The sequence below is a fragment of the Solanum dulcamara genome, chromosome 6 (genome assembly GCF_947179165.1).
Source record: "Solanum dulcamara chromosome 6, daSolDulc1.2, whole genome shotgun sequence".
Taxonomy (NCBI): Eukaryota; Viridiplantae; Streptophyta; class Magnoliopsida; order Solanales; family Solanaceae; genus Solanum; species Solanum dulcamara.
In genome coordinates this window covers 45,949,496-45,973,345 of record NC_077242.1, presented here as the reverse complement: position 1 = coordinate 45,973,345, position 23,850 = coordinate 45,949,496, and the positions used below count along the sequence as shown (strand labels likewise).

Sequence of the window (23,850 nt, the reverse complement as noted above, 5' to 3'; positions counted from 1 at the left end):
AGTGGAATTATTCGCGTGGAAATAGCTGAAAATAAATGGGGGATGATATGGGTACACCCTAAAAGGGGGAAGTGGACAAGAGAAGTACAAGCATAAGAAAAAAAATCAACTGACGCTATCGTATATAAATAAATAAGATCGCTTAAACTTCAAATGAGATCCAATAAGGGATAGACGCGATCATACCCATACTAATGCACCGGATTCCATCAAAACTCTGAAGTTAAGTGTGCTTGGGTGAGAATAGCACTGGAATTGCTAATTTAGAATCTACTAAAGAAAAGTGTAATATTGTTCAAGGCAGAACTATTAAGATATAATCGGTATCAAGGACAAAAGCCTTAGTAGAGCCCTGACCTCGACTAAAGGAGGTAAGCTGCTAGTATATCAACGTTAAGGTATTTTCTGAATTGATCTAAGTACCTACACACATTTGTGTAAGAATTACAATATTATGTTTGGTAATAAAACTGGAAAGAAGATCTGAGTAAAAGAGCAAGATAGCATACCTAAGGTGTTACAAGTTGAATTAAGAGGAGTTATATAATAGCTTAAATGAAGCAAAGTTTCGAAGGCTTAATAGCCTGTTATAGGGGATGGGAATCCCGACTCATAAATGGAAGGCAATTAATGTAGGTTATAGTGCAGGCTGACCTCGCACTCTACGGAAGTATAAGTTCATATGGGTTATGGTAGATAAGCTGACAAAATTAACCTATTTTCTTCCAATTAGGAAGGTATATTCAGCTAAGGGTTATCCGAGATGACATATCAAGGAAACAATACGATTTCATGGGGTTCCCACATCTGTTATCTCGGATGGGGAAGTTCAACGTACAGCTAATCACTAGATATCGCTCCGGTAAGGATTGGGAACGCAGGTGAATCTTAGAACAACATTTTGCCCTTCGATTAACAAATAGGCCCAGAGGGGATCCAACAACATATTGATGAAGTAAAGTTTATTCAGGGACAATCTATTGACTAGCAGCCTAGAGTCGGCAAGAAGGGGATACATTGGTCCTTCTCAGATTATTTGTAGAGTAGATAAAGCTACCTAAGAATTGGACCTACTGTCCGGATTGAATCAATACATTCAGTTTTCATAGATCAATGCCCCACAAATATATAAGCGACCCTCCCAGAATATTATTGGTGGGGGAGGTCTACATGAAAGGAAAGTTATCCTATAAGGGGCAACCTATTGCTATCCGAGATCGGCAGATTAAAAGGGGTGCAAACTAAAGAACGTAGCTTCTGTCAAGGTACTATGGCAGAATAAGGATGGTGAAGAAATAACTTGAGAAGAGGAAGAGGACATCAAACACAGGTATCTGTACCTATTTTTGGTATCTACAGGTAATCCCAACTCTTGGAAAATTGTATATTAACTATTTGGATGAAAATATGTGTTATTGCAATGGAAAGAAACCTCCTTACAATCTATATGAATTCTTAAGGGAAGTTTTATGTAACATTCGGGGACGAATGTTCTAAAGGGGGGAAGAATTTTACACCCCACACTCTCGAGCTCAGAATATCTCTTAAGTTCTTAGACATTATCATGTGAGCCGTATAAGCTACGACAATATCAAACAACGCTAAGTAAAGGAGAATGTGATACCCCATAGTAGGGAAGGTTGGAAATAGAGTCATAAGAATTCAGAAGGAATTGGAGGCCAAGAAATGAATCGTAGAACTTGATTTACCTACATAAGCTACTAATTTAGAAGTCCTATACACTTGAGTTACTTAAATACATATCAATCTTACGTAGTATGGATTACACGGGTTCTTAAATTAAGACGAGATTACAAACCCATGAAGAAGGGGAAAAGACGACACGTGGCAGCCAATGGAGGAGCGACACATGGAAGCACCTCAAGCAAGCAGGTGACCCACCTACTTAGGGTCAAGTAGGGGACCCACCTACTTGGGAGGTGGGGCCCACAAGGACACGTGGCAGCCCCTCCTTGATGGCATGGATTCGTGGCCCAATAGGGGCTCGACACATGTCCCCCTTAGGGGATGACACGTGTCACCCCCTAGGACCACCTAAATATATGTATATATGAATAATAGCTTCAGTTATGATCAAAAAAATCAGCCAAAGCAAAGGAAGCAAAACCCTAAGTCGAGAGAGAAAAAAAGGACGGCTAGGAGAGAAAAATAGGTACGTTCCAATTTTGCTCCGTAAATTAATTATTTAAGGTATCCTATGGTGGTATAGCGGTGTTTAAAAACATAAAAATCCTATTTGGGGCAGAAAAAACGAGTAACAAGCAACCACAACATTTCAACCGCGTCAAGGAGGTTCCGAAGTTAATTTTCAGCATGTTTGGAAAGCCATTTGATAATCTATGGATTGATTCTCTTCTCCCACGTGTTATTAAGGGTTTGGATATGTTATGAGGGTGTTAATAATGTTAAGTTAAGGTTTGGAGCATCACCAAACGGACAGCAACCAGTCCACTCCATTTCAGCACATCAAGAGATTTTCCGAGGTGGGTTTTGGCGAGTTTTGGCCAATTTAGGGAAAGGTAAGGTATTCTATTATAATTTGAAGTTTATGGGGATGTTATGTAGTGTATTATAGACCTTTTATACTGCTGGAAGTATAAAAAAGGTCGTGGAAATGATCGACGATAGAAATAATCGAAATTGAAGTCGTCGTAGTTAAATTATAGTCAAAATGAGGCATTGTGTGTGTGGAGGCTGCTGCTGGTTGTGTGGTGTGTGTTGAAGGGCCTAAATTTATCCTAAAAGAGGTGGTGGATCTGCTGGTTGTATCCACACGCCCCTCCGCTTCATACGGTTAAAGGTTTCGCAAAATAGAAACTAGAAACCCTATTTTGGATATCATAATTTCGAGCGAGTCGTTCGGAGGTTGTATTGTATAATGTTGCCATATTTTATATATATATAATCTGGTGGTTATGTTGTTGGTTTTATGTAGGTATTAGGGAAATAATTAGAAATTCGGATAGGACACATTATAGAGGAGGTGCTGTTCAATTTCCGTTAACTCCTTAACTCGTTAAAGACTAGTCGAGACTAGTCGAGAAGGAAGAATAAGGAATTGATTCCTATGGGTGACTGGTTGTGGATTTAGGAACTGGAAAGTCAAAAGTTACTAACCTTCGTATTACTTCCGTGTTAAATAGGTTAAAGGAGTACCGAAGCAAGTCTGGATGCGACTAACCCATAATAGGTATGTAGAGTTATTCTTCTTTTCTTTTGGCATGTCTTAGGTATAAGTTATGAGTGGTTTGTATATGAAATGTGGGAATAATTCCACTCGTACAACTCCAGGTGTAATTCATAAACTTTATTCACTTTGTGATGTTAAGACGCCTGTAATAGTTGAGTTGTTGCCTTTTAAGGCTGCTAGATCATGAATAGTAGTATATGTAGAGCCTGTCTGTTCTTCCTTTTGGAAGGTCTTAAGTATAAATGTAATAACATATGATATGAGGTGGACGTAGTTCCAGTTATAAGCTCCAGGTATAACTTGTGACTTTTATTTACTACTTGGTATTAGAATTCTTAAAATAGTTGAACTACCCTCGAGTCTCCTATCTGCTGAATAATACTTGAATGTGTCAGCTCCTATTCCTAAAGTCTCTGTGACGACAAATATCCCTACTTCCATAAGCCTTTTAACCTTGTCTCGATACATGTCTACAATTCTTGAAACTCCAGTTGATATGCTCCGTAACGATGTTTAGAAGATACTTAAGATGATTACTACTCTAATCTTCAGGTGACGATTCACTTGACTGTTTCATTGAGTCTCAAATGATGACTTAGTTGCATATAGTTTCTCACTACTCTACTCAAGCACCCTGTAACCCATCTTCCTCCGAGTTCCATAAGAGGGCCGTGAATATGGTCGTGCCTAGTTTTACTATTCGTTCACTGAGTCCCGGGCCGGCTATATATATGTAGAAGTATACGAAGATGAGGTATCGTATACGATGAAGTGAAGCATACAATGACGCTGCATGTGATAATGCTCATCACCGCATCCCCAGCCAGATATATATATGATGATATAATAGAAAATATAGATTGAGCCGTATGTTCTTTGGCGTTGTTTTAAATTACGGATTGGGCCGAACGTTCCTCGGCATATTTTACTGTATGATGATGGTACGCTATAGACATATACTACTCTTTCACCGAGTCCCTCACTAAACGGCTGGATACTTTATGTAGGCTTGCATATGAAAATATAGGGATACATTTATGACCCCGAGCCCTAAAGTGGACCAGATATACTGTGATGACATACGAGATTATGCCGTATACGATGACATGATAAAATGATATACATGATGATATGACGACACATGATTATGATGAAACGATTACGATACCGAGTTCACTAGAGGGCCGAGTACAAGGTATGATAAGGTATATGACTGTATGTCCTAAGCTGCAGGTACAGTAATCTATTAACTGTTATACATATTTTCTGTATCCCCATTTCAGTTGTTGTTTCAGTTATGATATGTTATGCTTTATATACTCAGTATATATGTCGTACTGACCCCTCATTTTTGGGGGGCTGCATTTCATACCCGCAGGTACAGATGTTCATATTGGAGATCCGCTAGCCTAGGGTTTCCACTCAACTATGTTGGATGTGCTCCGCTGTTCCGGAGCCTTACTGTTGATGCTGGTCATTGATGTATATATTTATTTATTCAGGAGTACGGCGGGGGCCCTGTCCCGCCATATGATACAGTTATTACTTTTAGAGGTCTATATACATATGTATATGGGTTATTTATAAGTTTGTTTCAGTTGTGCTCATACGACGTATTGCTAATGTTTTCATGGTATGGCAGCCTCATTGGCTCGCATGCCCTTTCCTGTTATGATACAGGTGAATGAGGCTACAGGTTCCTGAAAAAAAGTTTTTGACCCATTGGGGTTTTTATATAGTATCACATCACATACGCTTTAACTTTAGGGTAGCTGAGAGATACGCATAAGGGGGTCTAAGTCGGACCCCAGTCGCGGCCTATGGGGTTGGTTCGTGACATTGAGCTACCTTTCCTGAACCATCTATATGTCGATTAGTGGTGGGATGTAAAGCTCCCTTCTAAAAGACTCTGGAATGACAGATGTCCTTGATTTCCTTAAGCCGGTTGGCATTCCCTAAAATGTGTCTACAACTCCTAAGACTTCACTTAATGTAGCCCTAGGGGCACTCAAAGGGCACCTGAGATAATTATTGTCCTGATTGATGAATGATAGTCTGTATAAACGTGAATGGGGATTATATTAATGAGAAAATAGGATCCTAGGTCGCGAACAGTGATTCGATTGATGATGAAGAAAGAGAATTCTTGGTTCAGTTCTCCACCTTAACGACAAAAAATAGGATTGATCAAATTCTATTGACTCTGACTTATATTTACTCGATCGCAGACATTTTTGGAACACCTCTAACAGAGGGGCAAATAGTCAATTTTGAAAGAACTTATTGTCAACCTCTTTCAGATATGAATCTATCTGATTCAGAAGGGAAGAACTTGCATCAGTATCTCAATTTCAATTCAAACATGGGTTTGATTCACACTCCATGTTACCTTATTAAGTGTCAGATAATGATCCACCTGTGCATGGTGGATAATGACATCGAGTTCCAATAAAGGGCCAGGTATATTATATGATAATGATACCGAGTCCCATAAAGGGTCGGGTACGATATATGATAATGACACTGAGTCCTATAAAGAACTGGGTACGATATATGATAATGACACCGAATCTCATAAAGGGTCAGGTACGGTATATGATAATGACACCGAGTCCTATAAAGGGCCGGGTACAATATATAATAATGACATCGAGTCCCATAAAGGGTCGGATACGGTATATGATAAATATCACACCGAGTCCCCTAGTGGGCCGGATACGATATATGATGATATGATTATAACATCGAGACCTATAATGGGTTGGGTATGATATGATAAGATATGATGGTATGATAGGGTAACGGTACGATATAGATGCACATTACTCTCTTGACCGAGTCCCTCACTAAAGGGCCGGATACGATAGATAGGCATGCATATGAAAACCTAATGATATATTTGTAATGTATGAGATGATGTCATATACGATTGTATGATGCCGCATACACTGAGTCCTACTGCAGGCCGGGTAAACTGTTACACTTGTGTCCTGCCTCCTTATTTCAGTTGTTGTCTTAATTATGATGTTTTATGATTTATATACTCATTACATGTGTAACATCCCCTAAAAATGTTGTATATGATGTTTCAATTCTCTCCTAAAAATGTTATAGCCTTTGTATTTTGGGCATAACGTTTTATAGGATTGTCCAAATTGGTTGATTTAAATTTCTGAGTAACCAAAAGATCATTACCTACAATTTTTGTGAAGACCATAATTTAAGTTTCAGAGGTTAAGTAGGTCAAATAAATTAATTATTATAAGACAGTGTGCTGTGATGAAAAGGAGTATTTGTAGAAGAAAATTTATATCTCCCTGTAGGATGCTCCAAATTGGTTGATTCTTGAACGACATGAAACTAGACTTCTATATTTACAATTCTTATGGACACCAAATCCTAATAACGAATTTTATCTTGTTCAAAAGCAGCTCTGAAAAGGAGTATTTTGTCAAAGATAACTCATTTCACCTACCATGGAAAGATCTAGATACATTTGATATCACTCATGACATAAATTTTCCTCCAATTAACATCATCCATGACATCATAATTTTCTATTAAATTTTCAAATTTTTCTTTATAATTATTTTATTTATTGTTAGGTCCTCTTTCCCACCTATAAATACCCACCTTATTTTCTCATTTTATTCATCAAGCTTTCTCAAGCAAGTCTTCTCTCTATACACTTCTTTACACATTCTCAAATATAGTTTTAGTTCTTAGTAGTAAAGAAATACTATTCTGGTGATTCATATACTCCGGGTAGTACACAAAACATTCCGGCGAGGAGAAAAACTAGGACTCAAGAGTGTTCATTAAGTCTTTCGATTCTGACTAAAGCTTCGAATTCCAGGTATGTAAGGATTCAATGAGAGTATTCCTTCCACTCTCATGTCTAAATTATTTTTATTATATGATAAATTATATTTATTTTCTTGAAGCTCTACTCTAAGTTATGTGGGTGTTTATCCGTGGGTTCTTTCACCCATATAGTCCAAAAACTCTTTCAATTAAATCTCTTGATTTCAAGTAATATTTTCTTATGGTAATTCTTATTTTTACTTAATTGTATGAATCATGATTAAACTAATAATTATTGGTCTATTTTGATGCGACATAATTTTATATGTATGAATTGATGATTTGCAAGTAATTCCTCTATTTATCTATTTAAAGGTTCTTCAAATTCATGATGGGTTGTTTAAAGCATGATTTTTAATTAATGGATTTCAAAGTATTTATGTATATTTACTTACATACATATTTGCAAGTTGAAGTGATTTGAACCCACCTAATTTTACTATATTTTTAATAATGTTTGACTTAAAAGCTTTGACTCCAAATGAATGTTTATGAAAGCAATATCTATGATCAAAAGGAGGTCTTATGAAATGAAAGAATGATGAAATAATATGAATGATGGATTCTTTATGCAATAAGGAAAATTCTTGCATATTTGAATTATCAAATATTTTAATGAGCTATTCTACCGAATATGATACTTGAATTCTCAAGTTATATGCTATAAATATTTTGAAGTATTAAACTATTCTGTGGGATTGACTTAGAACCGAATGGGGCATTGAGGTGGGATTCGGTAAGAGAATCCTAGTAGCGACCCCTTGTCTCATTAACTATGTGCCAACATAGGAGCCCTTGTAGGCTTAGGCTAATGAATCCATAAATAGCCCTTAAAGTTAAAGTTAAAGAAATGAATGAAGTTGACGGAGTTCTACCTGACAAGTAGTCTTCCCGGCCAACGTAGGGGGTTATGTTGGATTCCATGTAATAGCTCGCATGGTCTTAAATGTCGGTTATGGTTAATTTCCCATAAAATAAATGTTTTAAAGGATATCTATATGATTTATTATGCATGCATTACATTATGTTCCATATTATATAAATATTTTAATGTTTCCTCAATGTTCATGCATCCTTACATACTTAGTACATTCAAAGTACTAACACATACTCTTTTGCCTACATGATATCACCATGTAGGGATTAGTGCTCCTCCTCATTCTCCTCCACATGGCTAGTTGAGATTTCGTTGAAGACTACTTTTGGTGAGTTCCCATGTTCCGGGAATAATACTCCTTTATGTTTCTAGCTTATGATATGTTAAGATATTTTACTATGGCATTTCTTCTATTATGATTGAGGCTGAGCTAAGGAATTGTCTTAGCCCCGTTAAATCTAATAGTTAGAGGTATTGTTGGACATATATAAGTTGAAGATTTACTATTATGATTTCCGCTTGTTTATTTATCATCATTACCTATGAAAGGCTAAAAGAATGCTAAGAGGCTTGTTTGAGGTACTTTCGGGTTCCTCATTCGTCATGTCATGTCTAGGCCCTAGGCTTGGGTCGTGATAGTATTGCACTGATCCTCTTTTTTCGGGAGGCTGCGTTTTATGCCCGCAGGTACAGGTATACGTGTTGGGGATCTGTCAGCTTAGGATTTCCACTCAGCTATGTTGAAAGTGCTTCACTATTTTGGAACCTAGCTTTTGGTGCTGATCTTTTAAAGTACATATTGTTTTATTAAGGGGTACGACGGGGGCCCTGTCCCGCCATATGATATCGTTACTATTTTTAAAAGTCTGTAGACATGTAAGTTGGGTTGTTTATAAGTTTATTTCGATTGTGCCTATACAATATGTTGTAAATGTTTTTACGTTATGGTAGTCTGGTCGGCTTGCATGCCTTTTATGGTATGATACGAATGAAAGAGGCTACATGTAAATGAAAAAGTTTTAACTCAGTGGGGTTTTTGTGAGTATTATCTCTTGTTCATAGTTCAATTTGACTACACCTGATAGGTATGTGTACGGGGGTCCAGGTCAGACTCCATTCGCAGCCCACGGGGTTGGTTCATGACAGACAGGCTGATCTTTTTTGGAGGTGGTTGATTATGCCTGTACTATAGAGCATCTCTATTGTGAGGCCTATGGTGGCAACGACAAGAGGGCTCAACACTTGGGTAGTTACCATTAGTCCCAATCTAAGAGTAGGGACTCTTCTGGTAGGCATCACCAATAATTTTAGAAAGGTTATTCTAGCTGGCATATTCATGCGGCACATTATGCTTTAGCAGATGATTAGTATAGGCAGAGTGGTCCTAGCATGGGCTACAGTTCAAGAGGTTCAAATTTGGGTTCTACAAGGTGTGATGGTCATTATCATATGGGTCATTCTTCTCATGGTTGATATGACTATGGCGAGATTGAACATTGGTTCAGAGACTATCCCTAGTGAAGGATGATTACTCCTTCCCCATATCTAGCAAAATTCGGGTTAGTACATTTTCATATGTATCTCTATATTATGCTTCCCGATTGAGTATGCATTTTGAGCCTTTATCAGCAGCCATGTGTGTTTTGACTCTTATGGGTGAGACTTTAGTAGTGGATCGGGTGTATAGATCCTACTTGGTGATCTAGGGCTATGAAAATTGGGTTGACCTTGTTAAGTTGGAAATGTTAGACTTTGATATCATTTTGGACATGGACTGGTTATCCCCTCACCATGTAGTATTAGATTGCTATGCAAAGACTGTTGCCTTAGCCATGCCTAGAATGCCTCCGATTGTGGGCGGGATCTGTAAACCACACACTAACTCGGGTTATTTCTTATATCCGGGCAAAGAGATTGGTTTTTAGTGGAAGTTTATCCTACATGGCATATGTATGGTATTTTAGTAAGGAGGGACCTACAGTTGACTCAGTCTTTGTGGTGCGAGAGTTTGCGGATGTACTCCCAACAACCTATCTAGCCTTCCCCTAGAGTGTGATATTGAATTTGCCATTGAACTTAAGCCGGGAACTCATACAATTTCTATTCTTCCATATAGTATGGCCTTTGTAGAGCTCAAGGAGCTTAGTGTTCAGCTTAAGGATCTCTTGGATAAAAGGGAGTCATTCGGCCTAGCATGACACCATGGGGATCCCAGTCTTATTTGTAAAGAAGAAAGACGGGGTCTATGCAGATGTGTATGACTATAAAAAGCTGGGTAAGATAATGGTGAAGAACTATTATCCTATATATAACACCCCAAAAAAATCTAAGCTAAGATCCAAACCATTCTTCATATGCGTATAGGCCCAAACCTGATAATTTCAATTGTTAGGATCAATTCATAAGTGTTTGAAGTGTATTTTATGTGAATTAGAGTCATAAGGAACCTCTAGTACTTAGTCGAGTTCAAAGATATTCTACCAATTAAGTTTTTGCATAAGAAAATGCAAGAGTCAACTTTAAACGATAATATCTCCTAGAATATAAAAAATTAGATGGCAGTGACCTATCAAATTAAAGGTCTTTGAGTCATTTTTCCAACGCTATGAAGCTTGCCTCATTTGAAGTTTGGAGTAAAAGGTTATGACTATTTTACCATAGACTACCAGAACTAAGGTTTTCTAGGTTAGTTCCTACGACCCTGACCTATGGTCCGTAGATGGGTCCACGGTCCACAAACCAATCCTATTGACTCATGCAAAAAGTTCAGGGAATCATTGTTTTGGTCCAAATTCCTACGGACCCAACAACGGGTCATAGAAGGATCTACAAGTTGTAGGTTAGCCCGCAGGATGAAATCAACGACCCCGAATCTCACCAAGTTTCTACGGTTGGCTCCTACGGCCAGTAGAAACTTCTACGGACTGTAGATGGCCCGGAGAGATGATTTCGGCAGTGTTTTAAGAAGGTTTATTTTAGTCTTATTCCACCCCTTCAAAGACTAAACCCCGATGGTTTTACACCTAATTAAGGTCCTAAACATTACTATTCAACCACATTACTCTCATATACTTTCCCAAGCCTTAGAACAAGATTCAAGAGGAGAAAAGCTAGAGTTTTCATGCATCTTCTTCAAAGTTCTTCAAAACTCTAGTTCTTGTAGGTATGTAAGCTATCATAACATTGGACTAAATTCGACCTCATGCCCTACATGTTCATAAAGTCAAGTTGAGTTTTGAGTTCAAGTTTCTAATTCCAATAAAGTAAATTCTTAAGTCATCTATATAAATTCTATTTATTTATTATATATATTTAACTATACTTTAATGATTTTCATGAGTTGAATTTTGAGATTGTTGATTTATGTTTGCATTCACATGGACACTAATTGAGTTTTGTATTAAATATTATATGCACTGTTTTGAGTTAAAGAATTATTATTTTCATCATATAATTGAGATAGAGTTTGAGAACAAATTAAGTTAAGTTTGACAAGTCTCTTAATTATTATTTTGAGCATGAGTATTTTGAGTATAAATGTATTAAGTTTAATTCACTTAAACATTTATTTTTGAGATTGAGTTTTGAAGCTAAAACATGCTTTTAAATGCATTATTGAGTTGAGATTTTATATAACTTTAAGAAAAGACATGAGTTGATAAAAGTTGAGTTTTGAGATAAGTCCAAAAGAGACTAAATAGGTTAATTGAGTAAATACAATCAGTTGAGTTATGAGCATAATAAAATAAATTTGGTATTAGTATTGAACATCGAATTGGGTAAGACTATAAAACAACTCGAATCCCATAAACTATGTAGCCAACGTAGGATAGGATCATACCATTCATTCGAGCGACTCATCATAGTCCCAAAAGAGGACTTTTATTTAATCCAGATATGAGTTTGTGTCCCTTATCCTACCAAGGTATTGGATGGTTGTGGAAATAATAGCAGTTCATTGTATCATATTATAGGTCATAAGTGACGGTTTTTGGTTAGAGAAACTCTTCAAAAGAAAAGTATTATATTTTTATATACCGAGTTGCATTTACTTATTCATATATTTTAGAGAATTCTCTTACATAGATTGCATGCTTTATTGAGTTGAGCTAATTTCAGAGTTGAGTCCTTTGAGGTGAGTTGAATAAGTCTCCTTTAGACTATTTCACATACCGTACATTTCATGTACTAACGTCATTTGGCACTGCATTATTTTATGATACAGATTTAGGTACTCCCGATTGCAGACACTTCACTAAGACTTTGTCATGACTCAAACCCATAGACCGTGATTGGGGTCCGACCTGGACCCCTCGTATACTTAGCTATCAACTGTGGTCAAATCACAGCTCAGAACTTCTTCAAATGCGCTGAAATTGAGTGGGCTGTTCGTGTTACTTCTCCGCACCTGCTTGCTTGAGGTGCTTCCACATGCCTCCTTCCTAGGCTGCCACATGTCATTTTATCCTCTTCCTCGTGCATTTGTAATCTTATCTTATTTTAAGAGCCTATATAATCCATCTACGCAAGCTTGATACGTACTCCAATAACTTAAGTATGTAAGACTTCCAAGTTAGTAGCTTACGTGGGTAAATCGAGTCCTACGACTCATCACTTGGCTCCAATTCCTTCCGGATTCTTATGGCTCTATTTCCAACCTTCTCTACTATGGAGTATCACATTCTTCTTTCTTTAGAGTTGGTTGATGTGTGTGGATAGTAGGGGTATCCTAGCTATCTTTAAAAAGATTAAAAACACGTTTCAAGGTTTACAAGTACGGGGTGTAACAGACTTCCATCGATCAACAGTTAGTGAGATCTCCTCACTTTGGGAGGGCTCCATTTTAGTTAGATCAGCATATCTACTTTTGAGTTATGTTTAGTTGAGTAGTCAGGTAGCTGTGGGTTTTGTCTCAGCACCTATCAAAGTTTAGTAGAGGCTTCGTGGACAGAGTTAGTGAGTCAGTTTAGTATATTCATTCAGATGTTTTAAAACACTATTTGTTATTTATATTAATAGTTATTTTCTAGTTTTTGAGTAAAGTATAATTGAGATCTTTCGGTTTGTGCATAAATATTTTAAAAGTTAACTTATTAAAGTTTATGCATGTATATTGAGTCTTTAATTTAGTAGTAAGCAGTGTCAAGGTTCGCTAGGGACCAGTAATGGTTTCCGGGTGTCGACCACGTATAAGGTGTAAGCCCAGGGCATGAAATTATGCCTCACATTGATGACCTATTTGAAAAACTTTAGGCTGTTGTGGTGTTTTCTAAGATTGATTTGAGATTCAGTTATCATCACCTGTGGATTAGATTTGTAGACATCCTTGTGATGCCTTTTAGGTTTATCCTTGCTACATTCATGGACTTGATGATTAGTGTATTCAAGCTTTATCTTGACTCTTTTGTCACTATGTTTTTCGGTGTCATATTGGTGTACTTATGGAGTAGAAAGGAGCACAAGCAACATTTGAGGACTATGCTCCAAACTTTGAGAAATCAGCATCTTTATGCCAAGTTATCAAAGTGCGAGTTTCGTCTTGAATCTGTAGCATTCTTGGGGTATATGGTGTCCAAGGATGGCATCATGGTGGATCAGGTGAAGATTGAGTTTATTCTTGATTGGTCCAGGCCCACCTGAATGATTGAGATTTGTCACTTTATTGGATTAGCGGGTTACTACAGACGGTTCATAGAGGGATTCTCCATTATAGCAACACCTTTGACTCAGTTTACTCGCTAGGATGTTCCTTTTGAGTGGTTGAAGTGTGAGATGAGCTTTATGAAGCTCAATGAGTTTCTTACTACTTCTCCTATTTTGACTCTTCTAATTGAGGGCGAAGGCTTGATGGTGTATTGTGATGCATCTGTCACGACCTAACTCCTTAGATCATGATTGGTGCCCAAGTTGGGCACCCATACATACCCTTAGCCCCACTTAGCGTGTTAGCAGAATAAATAAAAGTAGAAATCGAAAAGGGTGTACGAAAATAGATGTAGCACACGGAGGTCGTTAAGGCCATCGCTGAACACAAGCCCAAAACACATATACAGAACCCACCATATAAGTCTACAGACCTCTACAAAATAATAGCATAATCATATGACAGGACAGGGCCCCATCGTACCCTTAACCATTACGGATAAATATACAACAGAAAAGTTAGTGCCAAAATAGGGCTCCGAACAAAGGAGCATTGCCAACCAACAGGGTGGATGTCCTAGGTGAGCGGATTAGCAAACCGAGCATCTGTACCTACGGGCATGTAACGCATCTCCCCGAAGAAAGGGAGTCAGTATGGAAAATATACCGAGTATGTAAAGCATGAACTATAATAAGTAAAGTCATTACTAGAGCAAAATGTGCAAAAATGAGCAAAGTAACTAAAAATACCAAAATACTTATCATAACCACAGATAATGTATGCAGAAAAATATATGCCATATACGGCCCCATTATAGGACTCTTTAAACAAATCATAGTCGCCGCCCCGTCATTGGCACCATAGCACATCATAACTCCAGAGTAGGAAATATCTCCATAACATATCATATCATATCAGATGATCATATCAGATCATATCATATCATATGTGTACATGGCACATCATAACTCTATAAATCCCATGTACAGGTCGTACCTGCCCCCTCACGTCGCAACACGATGAATAATGCAGATGTCATGACCTAACCCCATAGGCCGTGACTGGGGTCCCACCTGGACTCCCGTATATATACCTATCTGCTGTAGTCAAATCGAGCTATGCATAAAGTGATACTACTTACAAAATCCCAATGAGTTAAAACTTTTTTTGTGTACGTGTGACCCCTTCCATATGAACTATGTCAAGAAAGGGCATGTAAGCCGACAAGGCTGTTGTAACATAAACACATTTATAATATGTCGTATAGGCACAATCGAAATTAACTCACAAACAACCCACATACATATGTCTATAGACCTCTAAGAATAGTAACATCAACATATGGTAGGATAGGGCCCCTGCCGTATCCCTGAATATACAAATATATACATAAAAAGGTCTAATACCCAAAGGCTTGGCTCTAATTCAATGGAGTTTCTCCCAAATTTGCTGGGTGGAACCCTAAGCTGGCGGATCCCCAAAGAGTGCGTCTGCACCTGCGGGCATAAAATGCAGCCCCTCGAAGAAAGGGGAGTCAATACGATATATGTACTGAGTATATAAAGCATAACAACACATAACTAAGATAACAAATGAAATAGGGATGTAGGAAACAAGTATGACAGTTAAGAGTTCACTATACCTGCATCCTATGAAAAAAAGGCATGTATATCATCCTCACATATCACTCTCGGCCTGCCGTGGGACTCAGTGTTGCCAGACCAACGTATACGGCATCATACCATCATATACGACATCATTTCATACCTTACCAGTACATTACTATGTTTTTATGTTTATGCTTGTCTATTATTTTCGACCCTCTAGTGAGGGACTCGGTAAAGGGAGTAGTGCACATCCATATCATACTGTTACCCTCTCATACCGTCATATATTATCATACCGTACCCGACCCATTATGGGTCTCGGTGTTATAATCATATCATCATATACCGTATCTAGCCCACTAGGGGATTCGGTGTCATAATCATCATATACCATACCCAGCCCTTTATGGGACTCGGTGTGATTATCAACCACGCATAGGTGGATAATTATCTAAAACTTAATAAGGTAGTCATACAGACTATTATTCATGGATTAGGATAATAATCATCTCAGGTGCTCTTTGAGTGCCCCTAAGGCTACATTAAGTGAAGTCTTAGGAGTTCTAGACACATTTTAGGGTAATGTCAATTGGCTTAAGAAAATCAGAGAAATATTTCATCACAGAGTCCCTAGGAATGGGAACTTATATCCCCACTACTAATCAACATATAGACGGTTCAGAGAAGGTAGCTCAACTACGACGAGAGTTTTCTCGCCAATAAGTGAATAGGAGACATATAGCGTATTCAGAACTTGGTAATAGGAGCTTCAGTATCAAAAAGTGAATAAGAGTTATAGTTTATATTTCCTGTGTGTCCAATTACTATCTCACGTATAGCAGGTTCGAGGGTGATAGCTCAGCTACCTTAAGAGCCTTAGCATTTAGGAGTGAACTCGAGTCATGAGTTATACTCGGAACTTACAACTGGAACTACCTCCACACTTATATCATATCTCATTTCATTTACAGTTAGGATATCCCAAAAGAAAAAAAGCAATAGACTCTACATATATTACCTTTTATCATATAGAAGCCTAAAAGGGCAATAACTCAACTATTTCAGGAGTTCTACCATCACAAAGTGGATGAGAACTACGAACTATACTCAGATCTTTACGAATGGAAATATCCCCATGTTTCATATATAAACCATTTATGACATATATCTTAGACATGCCAAAAGAAAGAAGAATAGCCTTACATACACTACTTTTCAGCATATAGAGGACTTGAGGAATGGAAGCTTAACTACTTTAAGAGTCTTAACATTCAATAATGAACACGAATTATGAATCATGAATCATGTTCAGAGCTCATGAATAGAATTACCCCAGGCTTCATACACATATCATTTTCCACTTAAATCTAAGACATGCCCAAAAGAAAAGAGAGACAAGCTTTACATACCTCTTACGGACTTCCCTTAATCACATCCACATCATCGTCCTCCAAACCTATTTAACATGGAAGCAATGCAAGTATCAACAACCTTAGACTTTTCAGCACCTTAGATTACCTACGAGTATTCATAGAACTCGTTTCCTCGCTTGCCTTCTCGACTAGTTCCTTAACTAGTTAAAGAGAGCGAAAATCGGGTAGCATCTACCCTATAATGTGCCCTATCCGAATTTCCAATTATACTCCTAATAGCTATAGACAACCAACAAAAATAACCTACATCATATATATATATATAATTCACATCAATCTTATACCACATAAACTCCAAATGACTCGCTCAAAACTACGATACCAAAATAAGGTTTCTAGTTTCCGTTTTGCAAAACCTTTAACCGTATGAAACAGGGGGGGGGGGAGGTCGTGTGGATGCAACTAGAAGCTCCCCCAACTATTTTAGGACACATTTAGGCCCTGCAACACATACCAAACAATCAGCAGCAGCCTCCACACACACAACGCCTCATTTTGACTACAATTTAACTACGATGACTTTAATTTCGATCATTTCTATCGTTGAGCATTTTCATGACCTTTTTTATACTTACAGCAATATATAAGGTATATAATACACTACATAACAACCCCATAAAGTCCAAATTTAAAGGAGAAGCCTTACCTTACCCGAAATTGGTCAAAGCTAGCCAAAATTGCGCCTCGGAACTTCTTTAGTTGCGCTGAAACTGCGTGGACTGTTTGCTGTCCGTTTTGGCTGAAACAAGACATGATTTTGTACTTCTAATACCCCTTTATCATTTTGGTATATGTTGGATAATTAATTTACGGAATGAAATCGGGAGTTACCTATTTTTTTCCTTCTAGCCGCCACACTTTTCTCTCCAAGTTTAGGGTTTGTTCTTGACTTTTTTTGCCGAAGTTTAATGGATAATATACATATATAGGTGGTCTTAGGGTGTGACACGTGTCCATCCCCTATTGGGCCACCGTATCCATGTATTGAAGGAGGGGCTGCCACATGGCAGTGGGGCCACCTCCCTCAAGCAGGTGGGTCACCTACTTGACCCCAAGCAGGTGGGTCACCTGCTTGCTTGAGGTGCTTCCATGTGTCACTCCCTCATTGGCTGCCACATATCTTTTTTGTCTCTTCCTCGAGGGTTCGTAATCTCATCTTATTTTAAGAGCCTATATAATCCGTGCTACGCAAGCTTGGTATATACTTAAATAGCTTAGGTATGCAAGACTTTTAAGTTAGTAGCTTATGTAGGTAAATCGAGTCCTACGACTCATTACTTGGCCTCCAATTCCTTACCGATCCTTATGACTCTATTTCCAACCTTCTCTACTATGGGGTATCACATTCTCCCTTCCTTAAAGTCGTTTGATAGTGTCGTAGATTATCCAACTCTCATGATAATGTCTAAGGAACTTAAGAGATATTCCAAGTTTAAAAGTGTGGGGTGTAACAGCAAAAAAGTACGCATGATAACAAATCCTGGTCTGGGCTCAGTGAAAGAATCATTGAGCATCCACGAGTGGAGTAGTGAAAAACTAAATGCAATATAAAATACAAAACATTTCTAGAGACTCGAGAGCATAACTCCGATGATAAGTCATATAAGAGAAATTGAGCGATAATCATAGTGTCTATGTTTCAGATGTCATGATGGTCTATGTGTTACACCCCACACTTTTAAACTCGGAATGTCTCTTAAATTCCTTAGATATTATCATGTGAGCCGAATATGCTATGATACTATCAAACGTCTCTAAGGAGGGGAGAATGTGATACCCCATAGTAGAGAAGATTGGAAATAGAGTCATAAGAATCCGAAAGGAATTGGAAGCCAGGTGATGAGTCGTAGGACTCAATTTACCCACGTAATCTACTAGCTTGGAAGTCCTACATACCAAATCTACTCGAGTATGTACCAAGCTTACGTTGCATGGATTACATAGGTTCTTAAAATAAGACGAGATTATGAACCCACAAGGAGGAGAAGATGACACGTCGCAGCCAATGAAGGCATGACACATGGCAGCACCTCAAGCAAGCAGGTGACCCACCTTCTTGGGGTCAAGTAGGTGACCCACCTTCTTGGGGGAGGTAGGCCCCACTGCCACGTGGAAGCCCCACCTTGCTTACATGGACACGATGGCCCAATAAGGGCTGGACGTGTGTCCCCCTTAGGGGCTAACACGTTTCACCTCTTGGGACCACATATATGTATGTATATTTAACATATACTTCAGTTACTACACTTAAATCTGCAGCAAAACAAACAAAACAAACCCTAAGTCTAGAGATAAACTAGTGACGGCTTGGAGAAAAAAAATAGGTAAATCCCGATTTCGTTTTGTGAATTAATTATTTAGGGTATACTACAATGATGTAGTGATGTTTGAAAATGTAAAAATCCATTTTGGGGCATCAAGGATGAGCTACAAACAGTCCGCTACTTTCAGCATGTTAAAAAGGTTTTCGAGGCACAATTTTGGCCAATTTCGGGTAAGGTAAGGCTTCTCCTTTAAATTTGGACTTTATGGGGTCGTTATGAAGTGTATTATACACCTTTTATATTGCTGGAAGTGTAAGAAAGTCTTGGAAATGCTCAACGTTCAAAATAAACTAAATTGGAATTGTTATAGTTAAATTATAGTCGAAATGAGGTGGTGTGCGTGTGGGGGATGCTGCTGGTCATGTGGTGGTTTGTTGCAGGTACTAAAAGTGTTCTAAAGGAGGTGGGGGAGCTGCTGTTTTCAGGCACATGACCCCCCACTTCGTACGATTAAAGGTTTTACAAAACAGAAACTAGAAACCTTATTTTGGTATCGTAGTTTCGAGCGAGTCGTTTGGAGTTTATGTTTTATATTGTTGATATTAATTGCTTAAACATATGCTGCAGGTTGTTGTTGTTGGTTGGATGTAGGTATTAGGAGTGAAATTGGGAATTCAGATAGGGCACATTATTGGGAAGGTGCTGCCCGATTTTCATTAACGCCTTAGCTAATTAAAGAACTAATCGAGAAGGCGAATGAGGGGTTGAGTTCTATGAATACTCATGTGTAGCCTAAGGTGATGGAAATCCAAGGGTCGTTAATACTCATGTTGCTTTTCTGTTACTTAGGTTCAAGAATGACGCGACGAATGGGATAAGAAGTAACCTGAAACAGGTATGTGAAGCTTTCTCTTGGCATGTTTTTGACATAAGTATGTAAAGCCTATCCTTCCTTTCTTTTGGGCATGTCTTAGATTTAAGTGACCAATGATATGTGTATGAAGCTTGGGGTAACTCTATTCATGAGCTCTGAACATGATTCGTGATTCATAATTCGTATTCACTTCTGAATGTTAAGACTCTTAAAATAGTTAAGCCCCTATTTCTCGAGTCTTCTCTATGACTGTATAGTTGATTAGACAAAGCCCTTCTTTTTCCTAAAGACTTTGAGATAATTAATGCTCAGACTTCTATAAGATATTTCACACTGGTATGTGTCTAAGATTTCCAAAACTCCTTTTTACTTAGTCCTTAGTGACAGTTAGAGGGTATACATCAGATACTTCCTACCCTGATCTCCAAGTGATGGTTCGCTTGAGGACTTCATTGAGTCTCAGATAATGATTTAAACTGTGTTTTGTTTTTCACTACTCAACTCGTGTATATTGTAACACTTCTTCTCCGAGTCTCGAGCCGGTTATCAGATTCGTGCACCATTCCACTGCATTGTCCATCGTGCTCTCACTAGAGGGCCGGGTACATATATATATGTGATGATGTGATGATTTGTTGCATTAAGGATGTGATGGTTTTATAGATATGATTCACCGAATCTCTGATGGGGTCGGGTATTTTGAAAATTTGAGCATGCATGTTTTTATAAATCACAGAGTACAGGTACAAATTCCTTATATGACATTTTATCCTCTGCTTCTCTATTTTAGATATGCCTCCAATCGTATTGTGTTATGTTTTATATACTCAGTACATATGTCGTACTGACCCCCTTTTCTCGGAGGGCTGTATTTTATGCCCGCAGGTACAGGTACAGGTTTTAGGAGTCCGTCATCTTAGGATTCCGCTTAGCTCAGCTGGAAGAGGCTCCATTGTATTAGAGCCTAGTTTTTTGCACTGGCTATTGATGTATAGTATTGGTTTGTTATTCAAGGGTACAACGGGGGCCTGTCCTGCCATATATTGTCATTAATATTGTTAGAGGTATGTAGACATATATATGTGAGTTGTATGTGTCAATTTAGTTCAACTAGGTCTACGTAATGTATAATATATGCTATTATGTTATGGCGGCCTTATCGGCTTGCGAGCCCTTTCATGCTATGATGCAAATGAAAGAGGCTACAGATATACGAAAATGTTATTGCCCAATAAGGATCTGATACATGGCGTTGTGTTGTTTGTAGTTCGGTTTGACTATACTTGATTTATATGCATTGCATGTTTATAATTCGACGTGACCACAACTGATAGATATGTATATAGGAGGTCCAGGTCGGACCCCAGTCGCGGCCTATAGGGTTGGGTCATGACACTGTCAAAATAGTCTTTCTGAAATTGTTTCCATATCTCAAAATATATTATCGGGCTCAGTGGAATAATTAAAATAACAGTCGTTTAATATTTGGAAGCGTAGCAAAAAGTTTCCTTTGAATTCTACTTAACATAAGTCAAATGAAATAATTAAAATGAGCTATCGTTAAAAATCAAGATAAGAGTCATATCAAGTACCTTTTGAAATTCACTATGGATTACATTAAAATAGAACTTCTGGAATTATATACTAATATCAAAGCATAATAAAATGTCTTTTGGGAAATTAAGAAATTGGCCATCCTAGTGGCTCTAGGAATAGGAACTTCCTTTGAACCATATAAAATTCATATATTTGTGTCATAAATAACATGCCAAAAGAAAGATTAGCTTTACATACTTATGCCAAATCATGCCAAGAGAAAGAACAAGCTTTACATACTTATGCCAAAAACATGCCAAAAGAAGGAAACGTTAGCTTTACATACCTCTTACGGATTACTCTTAACACGTTCACCTCGTCGTCTCTTGAACCTATTTAACATGAAAGTAATTCTAAGGTTAGTGACCTTTGACTTCCCATATTGTAATTCTACCACCACTTACCTATAGGAACCAATCCCTTATCCATATCCTTAGACTAGTTCATTACTAGTTCCTTAGTTAGTTAAGGAGTTAATGGAAATTGGGAAGCACCTCTCCTATAACATGCCCTATCCGAACTTCCAATTAAATCCCTAATTACCACAGCCAACCAACAATGACAACCTACAACACACATACAAGTAATTCACTTCAACATTATAAGATACAATCTCCAAACAACTCGTTCAAAACTACAATATCAAAATAGGGTGTTTAATCTCTATTTCGTAAAACCATTAACCCTACAAAATGGAGGGTCGTGTGGATGCAACCAGCAGTATCTACAGGACCTTAGTTTAGTTTGTTTCTAACATCAAGCATCCTTGTGCAATTTTTATATATCTATCCACATATAAGACGTTTAATACACTCCATAACCACACCATAAACTCCAAATTGAAAGGAAAACCCTTACCTTACCCGAATTTGGCAAAAGCTTGCCAAAACTTGCCTTGGAAGTTCTTCTAGCGTTGCTGTAATGTCGTGGTTGTTTGTTGTCCTCTTGGTGCTGCTACAAACCTTAACCTTACATTATTAAAACCCTCATAACATGTCCAAACCTTTACCAAAACATGGGAGAAGAGAACCAAGCCATACCTTGCTAAAACTTATCTCGGAAGTTCTCTTAACATGCTGAAAATTAGCGGACTGTTTATATCTCTTCCTTGCTTCCCCAAAATGAAACGTTATTAAACACTACTATATCACCGTAGTATAACTTAAATAAATAATTCACAGAACAGAATCAGAGCCTTACCTCAAGTTAAGCCAAAACCATAGCTCTCTTTCTCTTGTTCCTCACATTTTTCTCTCTTTTTTTTCTAGGTTTAGAATGCTGAAAATGAAGGTTTAGTCATAAGATGACTAATACATAACCTTCCTTAGAGGGAGACACTTGGTAGCCCCTTAGGGCGCCACCTCATCCATGCATCCAACCCAAAATTGCCATGTGGCAGCGTGGGACCCGCCTCAAGTAGGTGTATCACCTACTTGGTCCAAGTAGGTGCATCACCTACTTGGTCCAAGTAGGTGCATCACCTACTTGGTCCAAGTAGGTGCATCACCTACTTGGTCTAAGTAGGTGCATCACCTACTTGGTCCAAGTAGGTGCATCACCTACTTAGTCCAAGTAGGTGCTATGTCTCCTTATTTCTCTTCCGTGGGTTCATAATCTCGTCTCACTTTAAGAGCCTATGTATCCCTTGCCACTTAAGCTCGATGTACTCTCAATTAACTTAGTTATGTAAGAAATCCAAGTCGATGGAGTACGTGAGTAAGTCGATTCCTATGAACCATTACTTGGTCTCCAACTCCTTCCAAATTCTTATAACCCTATTTCCAATCTTCCCTATTATTGGGGTATCTCATTATCCCCTTCTTAGAGTTATTTGATGGCGTTATAGATTATCCAACTCACATGACGACTTCTAAGAAACTTAAGAGCCTTCCTAGAAACTTAAGAAGCTTAAGAAGCATTCCAAGGTACCAAAGTACGGGGTGTAACATCCTTCCTACCTTTAGAACATTCGTCCTCGAATGTGAACCAAAACCTTCCTCCGGATCTTATACCGACTATATGCAGAGTTCCTCTGTCCCATTGCCATAACATATAGTTTCATCGAGCAATCAATATCAGAGTTCCAAAGGTTAGGATTACTTGTAGACGTATAAAATAGGTACGGATACTTGTGTTTCATTTCCTCTTTCACTTCCCAGGGGGTCATCCATCCTAGTACTACTCTCGCCCAAGCACGCTTAACTTTGGAGTTCTGATGGGATCCGATGTGTTATTGCTGGTATGATCGCATACATCCCTTATGGGATCTCGTTTGAAGTTTAAGCGTTCCTATTTACATATGATAGCGTCAGTTGATTTTCTCTTATGCTTGTACTTCTCTTGTCCACTTCCCCCCTTTAGGATGTATCCATGTCATTGTCTGTTTATTTCTAACTTTTGAAAAGCATATGAGTCCTTTCTAATCTATTTAGTATACTGCGCTATTCCATATCTTTCTTTACATCACCTATACTTTGGGT

The 23,850-nt window shown here is 38.1% G+C and overlaps 1 pseudogene; it reads right to left on the bottom strand.

Moving 5' to 3' along the window:
• Positions 1 to 23,502: 23,502 nt before the first annotated feature.
• Positions 23,503 to 23,623, bottom strand: LOC129893560 (5S ribosomal RNA; annotated as a pseudogene).
• Between the last annotated feature and the right edge of the window lie 227 nt (positions 23,624 to 23,850).